Source organism: Macaca mulatta, chromosome 10 (assembly GCF_049350105.2).
Source record: "Macaca mulatta isolate MMU2019108-1 chromosome 10, T2T-MMU8v2.0, whole genome shotgun sequence".
Lineage (NCBI taxonomy): Eukaryota > Metazoa > Chordata > Mammalia > Primates > Cercopithecidae > Macaca > Macaca mulatta.
The window spans coordinates 23,622,109-23,645,056 of NC_133415.1; the positions used below are offsets into that span (position 1 = coordinate 23,622,109).

At 38.3% G+C, this 22,948-nt stretch overlaps 2 long non-coding RNA genes across 3 annotated transcripts in view; one reads left to right on the forward strand and one right to left on the reverse strand.

The window, feature by feature from the left end:
• LOC114670379 (uncharacterized) overlaps positions 1 to 22,948 on the reverse strand; it is a 65,813-nt gene that overhangs the window by 38,751 nt on the left and 4,114 nt on the right. The window lies entirely within an intron of this gene.
• Positions 14,954 to 17,174, forward strand: LOC144331866 (uncharacterized). The gene is made up of 2 exons (XR_013399432.1): positions 14,954 to 15,736; positions 15,875 to 17,174. It is a non-coding gene; the product is annotated as an uncharacterized LOC144331866 (long non-coding RNA).

The following is a 22,948-nucleotide window of genomic DNA, read 5'->3' on the forward strand; positions in this document are numbered from 1 at the left end:
CAAGTGAAAACAGAAAATGCAATTACATTTTATTGCAAGAAATTTGGAAAACGTATTTTTAACAAAGTTAGCTATTCAAAAGTGTTACCTTAGGCTGTCTCTTAATAGCTCCTTTTCACAAGTGTGAAATTTAATGAAGGCAACAGCATTTACAAGCAAGACCAAAATGGTATCTTAATTACTAGCTGCATTTTCTTAGGCAACAAGAGATTAAATGGAAAGAGAAATTAGTTTTACAAATGGCATCATACATCTTTATGTTACACCCCCCTCCATCAAGTCACAGATGGTTATGTATTTTGAACTTCCTAATATTGTAGGCAATTTTCTTTTCCTTGGGCACACCCAAATCCATCACTACTCTAAATTATATATTATTTTAAAATCATTTACAAGGACTAAAGCTGTTTATCATAATGATTTAACATTTACTGACCACATGAAATAGGCTTTTCTGGTATTCAGCTCTGCATGGATATGAAACCTAAGACTTGTTGAAACATACCGGCACTCTGTGTTTGCAGTGTTTGCATCACATAGTTTGGAGGAATACCTTGACTTGATCTAACTCTAATAGAGGGTTCCTGGTCCAGTTACTACAGCCAAATTTAACAGCCAAAGCCCAGGGTAGTCATGGCTAATGTTACTGCTACCTGTCATGTAATTCATGTGTTAAAATAGGGACTCATGAGGACCACTGTCCTCATATGAGTATCTATAAAACTGCATGCATCAAAAAGAACCAAGCGACTTTGCTTCTAATCATGGCTGAGTAGCCACTATCAGAATAATAATTCCACAAATAACAATTATAAACCCTGAAAAAAATAGGAAAACGAAAAACAAAAACCAAAACTACCTAAACGCACAGGAGAGCAATCAAAGGAGGAAGATGTTGCAGGAGAGGGGGCGGAGTTGAGCACTGGAATAAATTCCATTTTCTTCTTTGGGCAGACTCCAATCCATGCCATGCATAGATGTTAAAACTCAGTTTAAAATCCATAGTTTGACTTTCTTGTCCCAGAGGACAGATTTCAGGGCAAATACAGTAGTTAGTTAGGAGGAAAATGCTATTAAGGTAAGAATCAGAGTGGAGTACTCCCAGATTATAAACACTGAAGGGCTGTCTCCAAGTAGCCTAGGTAAGGCTAAAAGAACTGAACTAAAATTTCAGCTGCTGCCCACCGTAGAAGGAATAAGAGGTTCCAGTTCCTCCAACCTAATGACTTAATTTTTTTTTTTTGAGACGGAGTTTCGCTCTTGTTGCCCAGGCTGGAGTGCAACGGCGCCATCTCGGCTCAGCGCAACCTCCACCTCCCAGCTTCAAGTGACTCTCCTGCCTCAGCCTTTCAAGTAGCTGGAATTACAGGTGTGTGCCACCATGCCCGGCTAATTTTGTGTTTTTAGTAGAGACAGCTGGTCTCAAACTCCTGATCTCAGGTGATCCGCCCACCTTGGCCTCACAAAGTGTTGCGATTATAGGCGTGAGCCACCATGCCCTGCCGACTTAATTTTTTTAAAAAGGAAAAGTATCAGCACTCTTAGGAAGAAGGTAACACAATCCAAAGTCTTTACAATGCTTCATTCAGAGTATCTAGGATACAATCCAAAAGTATGCCACATAAACAGAAACAGGGAAGTGTGAGCTATGCTCAAGAAACTCTGAATGGATACTTACCCCAGGAGGACCCCCGATGTTGAAATTAACATACAAGGAATTTAAGCAGCTAATACAACTATGTTGAAGGTCATAAAGGAAAACATACTTATGAGGGAGGAAAAGATTTAAAAATCTCAGCAGAGAAACATGCACTATATAAAATGACAAAATGGACATTTCAGATTAGAAAATTATAATATCTGAATAAAAAACCACTGGGTTGGTTTAGTGCAGTTTGAAGAGAGACAATATGTGAACAAGAGACGGCAATAGAAATTAGCCAACTTTAGAAAGAAAAAAATGTATCAAAAGATGAACAGAGCCTCAGGGACTTGATGCAACTATAAACAAAACAAAACCAAAACCAAAAGGTATCACAAACCTGGAGTTCCAGAAAGAGAAGAGAAAAGGTAGTAGAAAAAAATATTTAAAGAAATGAATAATGGCCAAAAACTGACTCAGAATGGTGAACAACATAAACTTGTAAGCTCAGTGAACCCCAAGAAAGATAAATATAAAGAAAACTTTGCCTGGGCACATCATATGCTGGACCAAGGTGGTAAAGCAAGAATTAAAGAGAACAATCGTTAAAGCAGCTGGAGGAAACACACACACATGCATGCACATACATGCTCGCTCGCTCTCTCTCTCTAACATACAGGGAAGAATGGATGATTCAAAATGTCTTCAGATTTTTATCAGAAACAATAAAAGCCAGAAGACAATGAAACATCTTTAAAAGTTCTACAGGAATTAAAAAAATTAAACCAAAATTTTACATCCAGCAAAAATATCCTCCAAGAGTTAAGGTAAAATAAAGATATCTTCAAATGAAAGAAAACTAAGAAAATTTATTGTCAGTAGACCCGCATTATAAGAAATGCTAAAGGAGGCCAGGTGCAGTGGCTCACCCCTGTAATCCCAGCATGTTGGGAGGCTGAGGCGGGTGGATCACGAGGTCAAGAGATCGAGACCATCCTGGCCAACATGGTGAAACCCCAACTCTACTAAAAATACAAAAACTAGCTGGGTGTGGCAGCATGCGCCCGTAGCCCCAGCTACTTGGGAGGCTGAGGCACGAGAATCGCTTGAACCCGGGAGGTGGAGGTTGCAGTGAACCAAGATCACGCCATTGCAATCCAGCCTGGGCAACAAGAATGAAACTCCCTCTTGGAAAGAAAAAAAAAAGCCATTTGAGGTCGGGCCACCACGCCTCATGGTGATAGTACCACATGGAATAGTAGTATACTCCAATAATGGGATACTTGATAGCAATGAGCATGAATAAACTACTGCAGATGAATCACATGTAGTGCTGAGCAGAAAAAAGCCAGTCATTAAATGTTTATCTTATCATCCCATTTATGTAAGTGTAAAATAAGGAAAAACTAATCTACCATGGAATAGGATAAAACACTGATTAACTTTGGGTGGTAAATACTGGGAAGGCCTAAAAGAAGCAGATCTGGGGTTCTGATAATGCTTTATTTATTTATTTATTTACTTACTTACTTAGGTATGGTTACATGAGTGCTTTTACTATTAGAAATGTACCAAGCATATAACTTTTGTGCTTTTCTGGATGCATGTCATATTTCTGTAAAAACTTTTCTTTAAAAACTAGAGAGAAAACATTGTATTGCCTACGAAGGACTAGGTATTAGATTATTTCAACGAGAGCCAGAAGACAGGACAATGGTATCTTAAACATGTCAAGAGAAAACAAATCTCAACCTAGAATTCTGTATCAAAGAACTTTTTTAAGAATAAGGACAAAATAGAGGCATTTTCACAGAAAAAGATCCCATAGTTTACCACCAAAAGCCCTTCGTGCAAACCCAAAAGTTTAAACCCATTAAACTTTTGAATACAAATTTCAAACAAAATTAACCAAGATGTAAGGGCTGAGATGCAAAAGGGAATGGTGAGCAAATCTAAATATTTATTGTATAAAATATAAAATAAATGTCTAATCTGTTGTATGATACAATATCTCTGATACAGAGATGTCTGATTTCTAAGAGAAAAACAGGATGGGGCCAATATATAGTCCAGGATATTGTTCAAATTGTTGTTCAAGGTTAGAGCATTCTGAGGTCTTTGCATTGTTCACAAGGAGGGTAAAAATAATGTTTTTTAGTCTAAGCATGCATGTGGTCAGGGGTGGTGGCTCACGCCTGTAATCCTACTGCTTTGGGAAGCCAAGGAGGGAGAACTGCTTGAAGCCAGGAGTTCAAGACCAGACGGGGCAACATAGAGAGACTCCATCTCTAAAAAAATAAAAAATTAGCTGGGCATGGTGGTGCATGCCTATAGTCCCAGCTACTCAGGAGGCCACTGCACTACAACCTGGGTGACAGAGAGATACCCCATCTCTAAAAATTAAAAAAAGAAGGCCGGGTATGGTGGCTTTAGTCCGTAACCCCAGCGCTTTGGGAGGCTGACATGGGAGTACAGCTTGAAGTCAGGAGTTTGAGACCAGCCTGGGTAACACAGTGAGATCCCATCTCAACAAAAATTTTTAGGTCGGGTGTGGGGGCTCATGCATGTAGTCCCAGCACTTTGGGAAGCTGAGGTGGATAAACTGCTTAAGACCAGGAATTTGAGATCAGCCTGGGTAACATACTGAGATCCTATCTCAACAAAAATTTTTACACTGGGTGTGGGGGCTCAGGCCTGTAATCCCAGCACTTTGGGAGGCCGAGGCAGACAAATTACTTAAGCTCAGGAGTTTGAGACCAGCCTGGGCAACATGGCAAACCCTGTCTCTATGAAAAAAAAAAAAAAAAAAAAAAAAATTAGTTGGGCATGGTGGTACCCAACTGTAGTCCCGGCTACAAGGGAAGCTGAAGTGGGAGGATCACCTGAGCTCAGGAGGTTGAGGCTGCAGTGAGCCATGACTGTGCCACTGCACTCCAGCCTGGGTGACAGAGTGAGACCCTGTCTCAAAAAAAAAAAAAAAAAAGGGAAGGGGAGGGGAGGAAAAAGGAGAGAGAGCGAGAAAGAGAAAGACAGACAGACTGGCTGGCAGCTAAAGCTAGTATAATAATTTGAAGAATAGACAAAAGCATATAAATTCTAACAAAATAGATAAGCAAAACTGAGTAAGTGGGGTGGGGGAAGAACTCTTAAACCAAAAAGAAACCACAGGGGAACAAAAGGAATACGTGGGATAAACATAAACTTGTATTACATTTCTACAATTTCTATAATACTACATGTATTAATTGTAGAAATAAGTCCATGACAAATGAAATAGACAAACATCAATTAAAAGAATATCAGAACGTATTAAAAAAGGGTAGAAAGTCAATATTAACCATACAATCTGCTTATAATCTGTTAACAGAAGCCACACTTAGAACATAAGGTAAAGTTGAAAGTTAGTAATACCTATAGAAGAAATTACATGACGTTTTGAATTTGCTTTAAAATACCGCCCAGAAGAAATAAATTGGGAGGGAGAATAAACAAGAATGCCAAATTCATACCTGTTAAAGATAGATGATGGACATCTATCTTTGGGAATTCATTACACTCTTCTAATTTTGCATACGGCAACACTGTTTTTATAATAAACAAGTTTAAAAAGGCGAAGAAAAAGATAACCCAGGAGAATTCTGACCCAAAATAACTTGGTACAGCTCCTTGAATATCAGACATAAGATAAAAACATATCTTGAGATGCACGGCATCTAAGATCAAGTAACCTGAAACATATGAAAGTTCTACTTTTTACACACTAATAGCACAGTCTTGAAAATATACGGCAAAAAATAGAACAAGAATAAAAACCACTGAGAAATGTTAACACATCTCTTTCCGTTACTGTTGTATCAAGTACACACACACACAAAATCACTAAGAAGGTAGAGTATTCAAACACAATTAATAAACTTGACCTAGCAGTTATAGATGGAGCACTGCATTCAAAAATGAGAAAACAGATTTTTCAAAAATAGGAATATTTATAAAAATATCACAGAGAACCTGAAAAAAATTGATATATGTCAAGTTAGTATATTATGTCAGAGGATACACTGTTCAATAAGTAGTGCTAAGACTATTTGTTATACATGTGGGGAAAAAAACACAAAAAGTAAATCCAGATAAAGACCCAAATATAAAATGTGAAACTTAAAACTTTTAGAATGTGGAATATCTTTATGACCTCAGGACACAGACATGTATTACTTCTGTTTGTTTTTGAGACAGTCTTGCTCTGTCACCCAGGCTGGAGCGTAGGGGTGCGATCTCGGCTCACTGCACCCTCTGGCTCCCGGGTTCAAGAGACTCCTGGGCCTCAGTCTCCCAAGTAGCTGGGATTACAGGCACACACCACGACACCTGGCTAATTTTTATATTTTTAGTAGAGATGGGGTTTCGCCATGTTGGCCAGGCTGGTCTCAACCTCCCGGCCTCAAGCAATCTGCCTGCCTCGGCCTCCCAAAGTGCTGAGATTACAGGTGTGAGCCACCACGCCCAGCCAGAGACATATATTAATTTTGAAATGATAATCTAAAATAATTCAGGATTGTGAACCTCGCAGGACGGGGAAGGAAATGGGAGAGAGATGCAATCAGGCAGGTAAGCATGGGGCCTTCACTTTTACTGGAAATGTTTTATTTCTTAGCTATTATGCACACAGATTTTAATTATATTAGTCTTTTACCTCTTATGTCAGAAGTAATTCCTCCCCACCCCCCGGCCCCCAGAAACAGGGTCTTGCTCTGTCACCTGGCCTGGAGTGCAGTGGTGCAATCATTGCTTACTGCAGTCTCCCACTCCTTGGCAAACGTGATCCTCCTACCTCAGCCTCTTCAGTAGCTGGATTACAGGTGTATGCTACCATGCCCAGCTAATTTTGTTTTTATTTGTCGTAGAGACAGGGTCTCACTATGTTGGCCAGGCTGGCCTTGAAGTCCTGGCTTCAAGCAACTCTTCCACCTTGGCGTCCCAAAGTGTTGGAATTACAGGCATGAACCACTGTGTGGGGCCAGTATTCTTAAATGTGAATAAAAAGAGACAGAACAAATATTCATCTTTACTACTGCAATATATACTGTGACAACAGTTCATTCATGAGATTAAGGATTAGGGTGAAATGGATTAGATGGTACCCATGCAAACAGAAAAGAAAGGTGTATGAGAAACTTGACAAAGAAAATCCTAGAGGGAAGAGTAAGTGGGAGTAATTAACATCTCTTCAGATATGGAACATACGCCAGACACAGTGGCCTACACCTGTAATCCCACCACTTTGGGAGGCTGAGGCCGGCAGATCACCTGAGGCCAGGAGTTTGAGACTGGCCTGGCCAACACGGTATAACCCCATCTCTACTAAAAATATAAAAATTAGCCGCCTGGTGTGGTGGCACACATCTGTAGTTTCAGCTACTTGGGAGGCTGAAGCAGGAGAATCGCTTGAACCTGGGAGGTTGCAGTGACCCTGTCTCCAAAAAAAAAAAAGATATGGAACATAAAATAATGAGCAGAAAACTAGCTTTCGTATGGTGCCTACATATGTTATATATGCTTTTTTTTTTTTTGGAGACAAGGTCTCATTCTGTCATCCAGGCTGGAGTGCAGTGGCATTATCTCAGCTCAGTGCAACCTCTGCCTCCCGGGTTCAAGCAATTTCTCATGCCTCAGCCTCCCAAGTAGCTGGGACTACAGGCATGTGCCACCACACCTGGCTAATTTTTTCTGCAATTTTTGGTAGAGACGGGGTTTTACCATCTTGACTAGGCTGGTCTCAAACTCCTGCCCTCAAGTGATCCGCCCGCCTTGGCCTCCCAAGGTGCTGGGAATATGCTTTAAATAACTTAATCTGTAAAGTATATATTATATTATTACTATATCAAAGATAGGTCTCAGATACTATAAATGGTGCAGCCAGTTTTCCTGGCTCCAAAGCCAATATTCTTCCCAGTACTATGTAACATGTGGGTATTAATAGACATAGTCAAGAGGGGGAGCTGATACAGATGCATATATGAGGATGATCACCAGTCTTTAAAAGATGTGTACATACAACAAAAATGACATGGTCTTTGAGTCCAGTCCATGTAAGCCTCATCTAGATCTAGCCACAGAAGCAGCATTAACCACACAGACACAAGATTATGGAGGTTATTCATCCCAGCATAGTCCTTCAGAGAAACAAACAAACAAACAAACAAACCATCTCCAGCTTCTATTCTCTAAGCATCACTTGTCCCTCTTTGTAAAGTACTACCTGAATTTCACAATACATTACAGTTGATCTCTCTGCCTTCACTCTAGCTTGCTAAGATTCCTCAGGATATTCTAAGTGGCACTGCTCTTCCAAGTTGGGAAAACCCGAAGCAATTATTTCCTACACCCTTTACAGCTTTAAAAATTCTATGATTTTCAGTTAGTATGTCTCAAAGCACACAAATAAATAATTTAGCTATAAAAATTCTGGTCCTGTAAATTATGGAAAGTAATCAAGCTGAACATTTATAGAATTTTGTGGAAGAGAACTGTAAAGAGGATGGGGAATGGAGAAATCCAAGATTGCAGTTCTTTAGAAGGGACTAGGATTCTCAATGTTGGGGAAAGAAGGTGAAGATATAAAAGAGGCTGAGTGAAAAATTATGAGGTCTTAGACTTGAGTTAGAAGTCAGTATAAAGTCATAAGGTACTTTATCTTTAAAAAGGCTATTTTTATATACTTTATAATTTGTATGCTTAGTCTATTTATACACAATACCTATTTATAACAAAATATGTTAAGTCACATATTTAGAAGATATATACATTTTAGAGTTGACTCTTAGACAACTCTAGCAATAGGGGTGCCAGCCCCTGCGCAGTCGAAAATCCATTTAATATTACTTTTGACTCTCTGCAAACTTAACTATTAACAGCCTACTGCAGACCAGAATCCTTACTGATAATTAACATATATTTTACACATTATATACTGTATTCTTACAATAAAGTTATGTACAGAAAATATTAATAATGTATTTATTGATACCATATGTTTATGTCACAAAATGAAGTATATGTCTGAAATGGTGGGTAACTATAGTTGCAGAGCTCAATCTACAGTACACATCAATCAATTCACCTTTTTCTTATAATGTCACGAGTTTTTCCTGCTTCTTGGGAGCCCTTCCAGCATCACTAGTGGTACTTTGCAATGTGTTACTCAAAGTTTACAGTATCGCACCAAACACGATTAAAAAAAATACTCAAGAATCACAAGGGATAACTTTTTACTATGATATGCAATTTACTGGGACACATTGCTCACACGGAGATGATTAGCATTACATTTTAAGCAGATACAACACTTGAGCTCACACCAATAGCGATAAGAGGTAGCTACAAAATTGTTACAGTAGCACAGTATGTACTATAGCTAATTTTAGGCAGTTACTATTTATTATTGCATCTTTGTTTACGTTTCTCTCAACTGCAAATGGCATCATGTATGACCTGTGTGTATAAATTTTAATACATCAGCTTTTTATGATAGATTTGTGTGTATCTCTTATGGCAGTAATGATACAATGAATATCCATATTTTATGCATTATGACATACTAAACTTTTTAATTTTTCCAATATTCCTAAGTTACACAGTCTGCAAGTTTTTTGTTGTTGTTGAGACGGAGTTTCGCTGTTGCCCAGGCTAGAGTGCAGTGGTGCCATCTTGGCTCACTGCAAGCTCCGCCTCCCGGGTTCAAGGCATTCTCCTGCCTTAGCCTCCGAAGTAGTTGGGACTATAGGCGCCCATCACCATGCCTGACTAATTTTTTTGTATTTTTAGTAGAGACGGGGTTTCACCGTGTTAGCCAGGATGGTCTCGATCTCCTGACCCTGTGATTCGCCCGCCTCGGCCCCCCAAAGTGCTGGGATTACAGGTGTGAGCCACCGCGCCCGGCCAAGTTTTTTTGTTTTTGTTTTTGTTTTTTAATCATTGTGAATCTCCAAAAAAATTTCCAACATATTTATTGAAAAAAGATCCATGTATAAGTGGATCTATGTAGTTCAAATCCATGTTGCTCAAGGGTCAACTGTATTCACATAATACATTAACATACATACAGTTTCTGTCATATTTGTATAATCAACATCTCCACGCATTATCTATATATTTAAGTGTACACAATTTTTTCACCCTAGCTACTAAAAAGGCCTAAAAACGATGACAAATCCAGAAGCCAAGACATACCTTACATAAGACTGTGCTCCTGCCAGTAAAAGAAACCCAACTTTCTTGGTAAAATGGCTGATTCCAGTCTGGAATGGCAGAAAATGTATGAGATAAGCTTTTGTGCTAGATCTTGTTATACCAATGAAGCTGTCAAAGACTACTTACTAGAAACACATCAACAGGATTCAGGAGACAATTTGAAGGGATTCAAATGGCCAAAGATAGAACATTCTGAGCAATAAGAGCAGTAAGTGAAATTGACATTGGTATTTCAAATTTGTTTAAGTCCAAATTAAGAAACAGTAATTGATCACCTTTTGAGGATAACAGGAAACATTTTCATTTTGAGAACTGGTAAATAATGGGACAAAAATCAAGGGTCTATTCTGCCTTTCTTACACAAATTGCACTAGTAAATGATCAGCTTCTCTTTGCAGAAATATTCCAGCCAATATATTAAGAAATGATTAGGAATGTCACCATTTTCCAATCCATAATTAATTAATGGAGCTAAGGATTTAGCAGTAATGGTTGCTATCACCACAAAGAGACAATATACATGTTATTCTTTTTTCAATTTTCCCATTGTCTTGACTGTATACATGTGTTTTCACAGAAGAACCCATTACCACCTATGAAACAAGTTTGCCAAAAATATTCCAAATGGACCTGGTCAAGCCTGTAGATCTGTACTAGTCCGTTTTCATGATGCTGGTAAAGACATACCTGATGCTGGGCAATTTACAAAAGAAAGAGGTTTAATGGACTTACAGCTCCACATGGCTGGGGAGGCCTCACAATCGTGGCGGAAGGCAAAAGGCACCTCTTACATGGTGGCGGCAAGAGAAGAGAGCTCATGTAGGGAAACTCCCCCTTATGAAATCATGATATCTCATGAGACTTACTATCAGAAGAACAGCACGAGAAAGACCCATCCCCATGATTCAATTATCTCCCACCATGTCCCTCCCACAATATGTGGGAATTTACGATGAGATTTTAGGGGGGACACAGCCAAACCATATCAAGACCTAACAGCAGCAAAATTCAGAGTGCAGAGAATTCTATCAAACAATTCAACTTCCTCAACAAGTTGTATTGTAGGTTGGAGAGTGCGGTGAAAGAACAGGATTACATGTGGGTTAAAAGAAACAAAAAAGAAACTATAGAGTTTAGGAGCTACACAGTAGGGTGATCAAAAGCATGAAGGAAGTGATTCCCGTAAAAGTAAAGAAGGCAGTTACTTTTTGAGACAGAGTGTCACTCTGTCACCCAGGCTGGAGTGCAGTGGCGCCATCACTGCTCACTGCAGCCTGGACCTCCTGGGCTCAACTCATCCTCCTGTCTCAGGTGGCTGGTACTACAGGCATATGCCACCATGCCCAGCTAATTTTTTTTTTATTTTTTGTAGAGATGGGGTCCCACTATGTTGCCCAGGCTAGTCTTGAACTTCTGGGCTGAAGTGATCCTCCCTCTTTGGCTTCCCAAAGTTCTGGGATTACAGACACCAGCCACCATGCCTGGCTAGGCAGTTACTTTTAGAGAAGAAGGAATTGTGACTAGGACAAAGTACATGAAGGACTTATGGAAAGACTGGCAAAGGTCTATTTCTTGATCTGGTGGAGGTAACAACTATTGATCTCCCTACAGTAACTAATTCATTTTATGTAACTTTTTGTATTTGTACAGTAAGAAAACATTTTAAATGGTCAATTTTCAAGGCAAGATAAATCTAAGTATTGGCAGCTAGCCTGCAAATGTGACAAACTGCCTGGCTTATGCACCTAGAAGGTCATAATAAGCAAACAACGTAGAGGAGGGGTCAGCCCATAAAAGGAAAGTTTCGTTATCGGGAAATAAAACTTAAGCAGGGAAAGGGACAGGATATAACCTCATGAGGGGGATAATGAAACTTCGGTGACATCTTAGAAGATTGTACCCCGTAATACTCAATCAGTGAGGAACTGGTGGAACGACCTGCACGCTAGGAGATAAATTACCTGTTGTGACTTCCCTGGATGTACCCGCTCAGACACCCGACCTTGCGAGACTGTTATTATAAAGTCTTACTTTTGCTGTTCTTCGTGCCTCTAAGTCCATTCTTTGGGTTTGGACGGGTGAGTATGTTTCTCACAGTACTATACCATACAACCAAAAGGTTTTAAACAATGTTTGAAAATAATTATGTTTGAAGAGTTTGGGGAAATGGGTAATCTCATACATTGCTTGTGGAAGTGTATATTGGTACAGTTTAAAGGAAAACAAGACAAAATATGTAAAAACTGCAAGTATACTTACCCTTTAACAATTCCACTTTCAGAAATTTCTCTTATAGTTACACTTATACATTACATGAAATGATCTATGTAAATGAGTATTTATTGCAGGACTCTGATAATAGCAACTATTGAATACAACCTAAGTGGGTACCAAGAGGAGACAATTTAAATCACACTGCATATACACAGTAAAGGAGTATTTATTGCAGGACTCTGATAACAGCAACTACTGAATACAACCTAAGTGGGTACCAACAGAAGACAATTTAAATCACACTACATATACACAATGGAGAACCCAGAAATATACCCTTGTCTATATGGTCAAATAATTTTTATCTAACAGCATTCAATGAGGAAAAGATAGAATTTTCAACAAATGGCACTGGGAAAACTGGATATTCAGGGGGGAAAAATGAAGCTGGATCCTTATCTAATATCCTATACAAAAATTAACTTAAAATGGGACAGGCACCATGACTCATGCCTGTAATCCCAGTGCTTTGGGAGGCTGACGTGGCAGACTTGCTTGAAGCCAGGAGTTCAAGACAATGCTGTGCATTACAAGGTCCTGGCTCTACAAAAAGCAAACAAAACAAACAAACAAAAACAACAAAAACAATTAGTTGGGTATAGTGGCAAACACCAGTAGTCCCAAATATAGTCCCAGGTACTTTGGAGGCTGAGGCAAGACGATCACTTTAGACTGGGAGTTCCAGTTACAGTGAGCTATAATTGCACCACTATACTCCAGCCTGGGTGACGGAGTGAGACCCCATCTCTTAAAAAAGAAAACCAGAAACAAAAAAGCCAGGTGCGGTGGCTCACGCCTGTAATCCCAGCACTTTGGGAGGCTGAGGCAGGCGGATCACGAGGAGATTGAGACCATCCTGGCTAACACAGTGAAATCACGTCTCTACTAAAAATACACAAAATTAGCCAGGCATGGTGGCACACACCTGTAGTCCCAGCTACTTGGGAGGCTGAGCCAGGAAAATCGCTTGAACCCGGGAGGCAGAGGATGCAGTGAGTCAAGATTGCACCACTGCACTCCAGCCTGGGTGACAGAGCAAGACTCCATCTCAAAAAAACCAAAAACAAACAAACAAAACAACAAACAAAACCTGAAATGGAGAACTGCCTACCTGTATGACGACACTGGATTTGGCAATAACTTCTTGGATATCATACCAAAGGCAGAGGCAACAAAACAAAACAAAAAAGAAACATACTGGATTTTATAAAATTTAAAAATTGCAAGAGTAAAAATGCAACAGAATAGCAGAAAATATTTATAATATATCTGATAAGAGAACAATATCCAGAATAGAGAAGTCAACAATTAAAAAAAAAAAAACTTGACTAAAAATGGGCAAAGGTCTTGAGTACACATTTCTCCAAAGATAAGTAAATGGCCAAAAAGCACATGAAAAGACGCTCAACATAACTGTTCATTTCAGAAATGCAAATCAAAACTAGGAGAGATGCTACCTCACAACCACTGGGATGGCTACTATCAAAAAAACAGAAGTAAGTGTTGGCAAGGATGTGGAGTAATCCATACCCCCACCATGCTGATGGGAATGTAAAATGGTAACAGCCACTGGGGAAAACAGTATGGCCATTCCTCAAAAAATTAAAAATAGAATTACCTTATGATTCAGCAATTCTCCTTCCAGATATATACCCCAAAATTGAAATCAGGGTCTCAGAGAGATATTTGTGCACCCATGTTTATGGCAGCATTATTCATAATACGTAGTATGTGGAAGCAGGCTAACTGTCCATCCACCTGTGAGTGGATAAGCAAAATGTGGTATATTCACACAATGGAATCGTACTCAACCTTAGAAAGGAAAGATATTCTGCAAACCGCTACAAAATGGATGACCCTGGAAGACATTATGTTAAGTGAAATAAGCCAGTCACAAAAAGACAAATGCTGTATGATTCCACTTGTAACAGGGAATTATTGTTAATGGGCACAGAATTTGTTTTACAAGATGAAAAGAATTCTGGAGATGGATGGTAACAGCTGCACAATATGATGAATGTATTTAAAACCACTGAATTATACACTTAAAAATGACCAAGATGGTAAGTTTTAGGTTATGTGTATTTTACCACAATAAAAAAAAAGGGCGGGGGGATAAAGCTGCCTTTACATATCAATACGGAGTGCGCTTGGTGCTGAACTGTGCTGGGTTAGTAAGGTTAAGCTTGGAACTGTTTTCCAGAATCCCCTTCCTTCTATGGCTCTGAGTAAGAATTGGCCAAGAGAAATCTGCACAAGATTTTAGAAAGCAGGAGCAATGCAGCAGCCATGAGTCAATGAAGATTTCAGGATTAGCATAGTGATGAACACTCACAAAGGTATGTGGAAAGCTTTAGGTTGTCCCCACTCTCCTCCATTTCATGTCCTGCTCTTCCTGAAAGCATACCCCATTGGATCATCAGCAGCCCCAGGCTATCAAATCCAGTTAACTACACAGAGGCAAGAGTCTCCCAAATAATCCTTTCTGCAATCTCACCTCAGCAGCTGGAAGTGCCTGTTTCCCAGATTTCCCTAACAAGCTCTGACTTGTTCACCACACTAATCTTTCAGAAAGCCTGGTTAGTGACCCCTCTCATTCTCCACCTGTCCTTTCCCGACCTTCGTTTCTTCAGCAACTCCTACAATTGAGTAAAGGCCAATTCATTTGATAAATGCCATATGTCTTAACACACACAGTAGCTCCATTTCTCTGACTGAACCTTGTCTCATACATTCCTCAAGATCAAGAAAACCTACAGGATGCAGAATAGCGTGTATACTGCAATTCAATGTTTTTTTTTTTTGTTTTTTGTTTTTGTTTTTTTTTAAAGAGGGACATAGAAAATAAATATAATTGCTTATATATGCAAAATCTCCAGGACAAAAAAACTGGTAACATTGGTTTCTGGAGGTGTCCAGATAGGCATGAAAGAGGGGTAGGTATCACTGTATACACTCTTTTGTACAATTTGAATTATGAAATGTGAGTATCTATTCAAAAATAATAGAGTACTTTAAGAAGACTTCTCAAATAAAATTAGTGATATATCTTACATAGGCCATCTTCATTTTAAGCCAGCTAATAAGCCATTCATTATTTGAAATTAAAATCAGTACTATTCATAAATCTGTCTCATCTTCATAATTTTAATTTCCTGACCTATCGAGCAAACCTATCCTAACATCACAGATGACCAATGGAAAATAAAAAATAACATGAATGATGACTAAGGTTTATTCTGAAAACCCAAGGATGGCTCAACATCAGAAAATCTAGTCATGGAATAGATTACACGAGCAGAACAAAGGAGAACATGATTATTTCAACACAGAAAAAGCATTTCACAAAATTCAATACTAAATAACGACAAAAACTCAAACTAGGAAGAAAACAGCCTTAATCTAATAAAGGGCAGCTACCAAAAACCTGTAGCAAACATACTTAATTAGATTCTGGAAGCATCTTAAAGTCAACATCAAGATAAGTATGCCAGTCCAGTCTGGCATGGTGGCTCACACCTATAATCCCAGCACTCTGGAATGCCAAGGAGGGAGGATCACTTGAGGCCAGGAGTTTGAGACCAACCTGGGCAACACAGTGAGACCCCATGTACTAAAAAAAAAAAGTTTTAAAATTAGCCAGGTGGGGTGGTACATGCCTGTAGTCCCAGCTACTTGGGAGGCTGAAGTGGAAGGATCCCTTGAGCCCAGGAATTTGAGGCTGTAGTGAGCTACCATTACACCACTGCACTCTAGCCTAGGTGAAAAAGGGAGATGCTGTCTCTTAAAAAAATAAAAGCCTACTTTTATATTTTCTGCTTAAAACTATACTGGAGGCCATGGCCAATTTAGGAAGGCAGTATAGCAAAGTGGTTAAAAACTCAGGCTCTGGTACGAGACTGGCTGGGTTCATATTCCAGCTAGCTGACTAAATTGGGGTTAATTACCTGTCTCTCACTTTCCTTAACTGTAAAATAGATAGTAGTACCTACATCATGTGTTTGCTTACAAGATTAAATGTATTAAATCATGCAAAGCACTTAGAATACCGAGCACAAATACTGAACAAATGTTAGCAAGATAATAGAAAATACTATTTTCTCAGATTTAAAAAATTTTTGAGAGATAGGGTCTCGCTATATCGCTCAGGCTGATCTTAAACTCCTGGCCTCAAGTGATCCTCCTGCCTCCTCGACCTCCCAAAGTGCTGGGATTACAGGCATGAGAAATTGTGCCTGGTTGACAATTGACTTTTTTTTTTTTTTTTTTTTTTTGAGACAGTCTCACTTCTTCACCCAGGCTGGAGTATGATGGCATGATTCTGGCTCACTGCAACCTCCACCTTGAACCTCTGGGTTCAAGCAATTCTCCTGCCACGGCCTCCCCAGTAGCTGGGATTACAGCCATGTGCCACCATGCCTGGCTAATTTTTGTATTTTTAGTAGAGACGGGGTTTCACGCTGTTGGCCAGGTTGGTCTCAAATTCCTGACCTCAAGTGATCCACCTGCCTCGGCCTCCCAAAGTGCTGGGATTACAGGAATGAGTCACCGTGCTCAGCCAATAATTGACTGTTTTAAAGCGAAATAATGATGTATTGTGAGACTGTAAAGACAAGAGGAGAGATGAAAGTATACTCTTATTTCTTACATTTCATGTGAAACAGTTTAATTCCATTTAACCCTTTTTCCATTTGCCCCAAGAATACTTGCGGGCAGCACTTACAGCTACAGAGTTTACTGTGAGATACCTTTGCCACAAAGTATCTTGCTTTTATGATTATTGTTGCATTATTCCAGTAATACTGACTCTGGAAACAAAAGACATCATTCTATTTATAGCATTCTGTTTTCAGTAGTGGTATTTGTTTATAAAATACAGTAATTCTCAATCACTGAAAATGTCAAATCCTAGAATATACAGCATTCCTATGAGTGATGTTAACATTGTTCTTCAACAGTTGTTGGCCAAAAATTTGATGAATCCAATTTTTCTGATATAGATGATTCTAATGATTCACACAATTCTGATGTTAGTTCTATTTAAAAATAACTCCAAGAACAGTTTTTATATTTTCACATTGGAAATCAGATTTGCTTCATCCTCAAAGAGTATGTTTATGTAAAATTAAATGAGTGCTGGCAGTGAGCTACACCTTTTTTTTTTTTTTTTCCTAAGAAAAGGGTTAATGGTAGACTGTGGTAAGTTACAGATACATCTTATAAGCTCTACAATAAACATAAAAAATTGGCAGATTTAACCCAACCATTTTATAACTATATTAAACATAAATGGCCCAATATTCTACTTAAAAGGTAGAGTATCAGACTGGATTAAAAAGCAAGACCCAACTATATGCTATGTACAAATTACTATCACTACAATAACAAAAAGGTTAAAAGGAATAACAAGATACCTACCATGCAAACACAAATCATAAGCTGAAACTCTACATTAGTATCAGGCAAAATAGGCTTCAGAACAAGGAATATTACCAAGGATAAAGGGAGGTATGTCACAATTATAATGAGGATAACTCATCAAGAAGACATAAAAGTCCTAAAAGTATAGGGATCTACTAGCAAAACCTCAAAATACACAAAGCAAAAACAAACTAGGCTATAAGTTTCAATAAATTTGAAATGATTAAAATCATACAGGGTATATTCTTGGACTGTAACCAAATTAAACTGACACTTAAAACAAAAATGTGGAGAATACTAAAAAATTTGGTAATTAATATACTTCCAAATAGTCCAAAGTTAAAAAGAAATAAAAAAAATTAGAAAATACTTTGAATTGAATGACAATGAAAACATAAAAATATAAATGCAGCTAAACCAGAACTTAGAGATGAATTTATAGGTTTAAATGCTTATATTTGAGAAGAAAATCTAAAAACAATGGTATGGGCTTCTATCTTAAAGCTAAGAATAGAAAAAATCAAACCAAAACTAACTAGGCAGAGGTAAGTAATAAAAGGTAAAAATCAATCAAATAGAAAATAAGTAGAGAAAAATCAAAGAACGTGGTAAAAAGATCTATCCAATTGGTAAACATTCTCTATTTGGGCTGGTGGAAAAAAAAAGATCAATAAACTGATTTTGCCACTTATAGCAACAGATGAGTTCTTTTTTTTTTTTTGAGACAGAGTCTTGCTCTGTCGCCCAGGCTGGAGCGCAGTGGCCGGATCTCGGCTCACTGCAAGCTCCGCCTCCCGGGTTTACGCCATTCTCCTGCCTCAGCCTCCCGAGTAGCTGGGACTACAGGCGCCCGCCACCTCGACCGGCTAGTTTTTGTTTTTTTTTTTTGTATTTTTTTTTAGTAGAGACGGGGTTTCACTGTGTTAGCCAGGATGGTCTCAATCTCCTGACCTCGTGATCCGCCCGTCTCGGCCTCCCAAAGTGCTGGGATTACAGGCTTGAGCCACCGCGCCCGGCCCAGATGAGTTCTTAACCAGTGCTATAAAGGAAAAAAATAAAAATCATAAAGACTGGAAAAAAACATGAAACTGTCTTTATTCAGAGACTGTTATATAGAAAATCTTATAAAATACACAAAAACACTCTTATAACTGAGTCCAGCAAGGGGAATAAACAAGAATCAAGTCTATCTTTACATATTATCAATACTTGAGGAATTTTTAAAAATTATATAGTTTTTTAAAAAACCACAAAATACTTAAGGATAAAGCAAAATATTTGCAAAGCCTATACCCTGTAAGCTACAAAATGCTGCCAAGAGCCGAGAAACACTGAAGATCCAAATAAATGAAGAGATACACCATTTATAAAGATTCAATATTGTTAAGATGTCAACTCTTCCCAATTGTTCCACAGATAAGATGCAAGTCCCATAAAAATTCCACCAGAGTTCTTTTTTAAAAAAATTAATGAAATGAAATCCTAGAAGACCCAAAACAATTTTGAAAATTTAGAACCTGGAGGAAATAAGCCACCTGATTTCAAGACTTACTATATAGCTATAGTAATCAAAGCAGTGTGGTATTACATAATGATAAACACATTGATCAATGGAACAGAACACTCTTCTGAAACAGACCTGCATACATAGAGTCAACTGATTTTCAACAAATGAGCAAAGGAAATGTCTTTTTAATAATGGAGGCTACAACTGGATACACATATGTAAGAAAAAAATCAAACCTGATTGTTTCCTGACATATACACCAAAACTTATTTGAAATGGCTCACAGACCTAAATGTGAGAGCCAAAACTTTAAAACTTCTACAAGAAAAGGTAGTAAAATAAAAATCTTTGTGCCTCTGGATTAGGCAAAGATTTCTCAGGAAGAACACAAAAAGCTTGAACCATAAAACAAAATGAGAAAGTAGACTTCATCAGAACTTACAATTTCTGCTGTTTGACATATACCACACTAAGAGAAAAGGCAAGCAGGTGACTGGGAGAAAATACTCATAACACAAACATCTGAGAAAGGACTTATATGTAGGATATTCAAATAACTCTTCCAACTCAAAAACAGAAAAAGAACAATTTGAAAATGGGCAAGAGTTGAATAGTTACTTGACGAAAGATGTACAAATGACCTATAAGTACATGAAAAAGTGCTCAACATCATTAATGTTCAGAGAACTGCAAGTTTAACTACAATGAGATTCCACATTTCCACTAGAGTGGCTAAAATGTGTTGATGAGGATGTGGAGTAACTGGACTCTCACATATTGCTGCTGGGAATGCAAAATGATTCCACCACTTTGTAAATTGGCCATTTCTCCCAGAGTCAAACATACACTTACCTTATACACTTACCTTATAAGAGAAATGAAAACATATATCCACAGAAAGACTTCTATACATCTAGTCATGGCAACTTTATCATGACCAAAAACTGTATAGAACTGAAAAATCCATCACTAGGTAAATGGATAAACAATTTCTGGTATATCCACACAAATACCACTGAGCAATGAAAAGGACTGAATGACACACATTCAGGAATCTCAGAACCATTGTGCTAGAAGAAGATACAAAAAGGACTGTGATAAATGATATGAAACTCTAGAGAAGTCTGAGTATACCTTTGACAAAACTCTACAACTGTACACCTCAAATAGTTGCATTTTATATGTAAGTTATAGCTTGGTAAAGTTAACATTTTCTACGTATTAGAGGACATAAGATTTCTCCTCTTTAAAATAGGGACAACAATATCTACATCATATGTTGTTGTGATAAGTAAATGAGTTAGGATTAGTTCCTATGAAACACTAAAGGCTTGTCTGGCATATAATAAAAACAAAAAAATGTTAGCAGGATAACTACACGACAAAGTCACTATAACCATTAGTTCTCAATTTAGAGTAACTGTGCCCCCCCAGGAGAAACTGGGCAATGTCTGCAAACATTTCTGATTGTCATGATTGGAGGGGTACTACCAGCAACTAGCCAACAGAGGTCAGGGATGTTGCTAAACATCCTATAAGGCATAGAACAGCCTACATAGCAAAGAATAATCTGACCCAAAATGTCAATACAACAGAGGTTCAGAAACCTGTTTATTAAAAAAAATAAGTGACAGAACAATCCACAGATGGAAAATAAATATTCCAAGTGCACATAATCAACATGGAATTCAAATCCAGAACATGTAGGGGTGTGTGTGGTAGTGGTGGTGCAAAAGTAATTGCATTTTTGGACCATTAATTTTAAATCATTATAACTAGGCTCAAAGACATCTTTATTAATCAAAATAGGAACCATGACAATCAACACATTTTTGCCAATGAGAAATAAATTTGTTTATTCCTGTAGCATAAAAATCCATGCTTCCGATTCAACAAACTCTTGGAAAGCATTTTCCTGCATCCTCCTGGTGTGGAAGCGTTTCACCTGCAAAAAGTTGTCAAGATGCTTGAAGAAGTGGTAGTTGGTTGGCAAGAAGTCAGGTGAATCTGGCAGATGAGGCAAAACTTCATAGACCAATTCCTTCAACTTCTGAAGCACTGGTTGTGCAACGTGCAGTTGGGCATTGTCATGGAGAAGAACCGGGACCTGCCAGGAGTGGTGACTCACGCCTGTAATCCCAGCACTTTGAAGGCTGACACAGGTGGATCACTTGAGGTCAGGAGTTCGAGACTAGCCTGGCCAACATGGTGAAACCCTGTTTCGACTAAAAATACAAAAATTAGCCAGGTGTGGTGGCAGGTGCCTGCAATCTGAGGTACTCGGGAAGGCGAGGTAGAAATGCCTGAACCTGAGAAGCAGAGGTTGCAGAGGTTGCAGAAATTGAACCACTGCACTCCAGCCTGGCGATAGAATGAGACTATGTCTCAAAAAAAAAAAAAAAAACCCAAAAAAAAAAAAAAGAATTGGGCCTTTCTGTGGACCTACGTCAGCTGCAGGTGTTGCAGTTTTTGGTGTACCTCATCAATCTGCTGAGCATACTTCTCTAATGTAATGGTTTTGCTGGGATTCAGAAAGTTGTAGTGGATCAGACTGGCAACAGACCACCAAACAGTGACCACGACCTTTTTTTGGTGCAAGTTTGGCTTTGGGAAGTGCTTTGCAGCTTCTCAGTCCAACCACTGAGCTGGTCATCACTGGTTGTCATATAAAATCCACTTTTCATTGCAAGTCACAATCTGATTGAGAAATGGTTTGTTGTTGTTGCACAGATGACGACACTTCAAAATGACAATTTTAAAAATTTTTGCTCAGCTCATGAGGCACCCACTTATTGAGATTTCTCATCTTTCCAATTAGCTTCAAATGCCAAACGACCATAGAATGGTCGAAATTGAGTTCTTAGGCAACTTCCTTTGTAGTTGTAAGAGGATCAGCTTCGACAATTGCTCTCAATTAGTTGTTGTCAACTTCCAATGGCCGGCCACTGTGTTACTCATATTCAAGGCTCTAGTCTCCTTTGCAAAACTTCTTGAATCACAGCTGCCCTGTATGTTCATTAGTAGTTCCAGGGCCAAATGTGCTGTTCATGTTTCGAGTTGTCTCTGCTGCTTTATGACCCATTTTGAACTCAAATAAGAAAATCGCTTGAAGTTGCTTTTTGTCTAATATCATTTCCATAGTCTAAAATAAATATAAATGGCAAGTAATAAGTCATTAGCAAAAAAACATAAAGTGAGAAATGCCCATTAAAATGATGTATAACATAACCACATTTATTTAAGAAGGTTTAAGAGGGTATTCCAGTATCAAATGACAAATTTCAACAATGCAAAAACCTCAATTACTTTTGCACCATCCTAATATACCCTACAAACCAAAAAGAAAAGAACAAGACCAACAGGAAAAAGAAGGAAGAATGAGACCAAGACCAGAAAACAAAACATCCTCGTCCTGCAAGCAATGCAAAGTAAACACAAGATAGAGTTTTAAAACCAATAAACTGACAAAAAATGAAAATTCTGATACTATTACATGTAGGTGATGACACAGAAGAACAAGAATCTGTATTATACACCACAGAGAAAAGGTAATTATGGCCAATACGTATACATGCATGAATGCACATATACATTCTTATGCATGTATTAGAATAACAAACAATGATTAAACATAGTGGTTACTCTACAGATTGATATCTTCAATTACTGTTCCTGCTTTCTGGAAGCTTTTAAATGGTTCCCATTCACTGAACACTTATGCATCCAGTAAAGTACATAACATAGGTGCTTTATATACTTCATATTTGTTAGTTATTAAATCTGTTGCAAATATTAATAGTCCTCTTTTTTCAGATGTGTAAGACTGAGTTTCAGTGTAAACTGAATCTCTGAGAGAT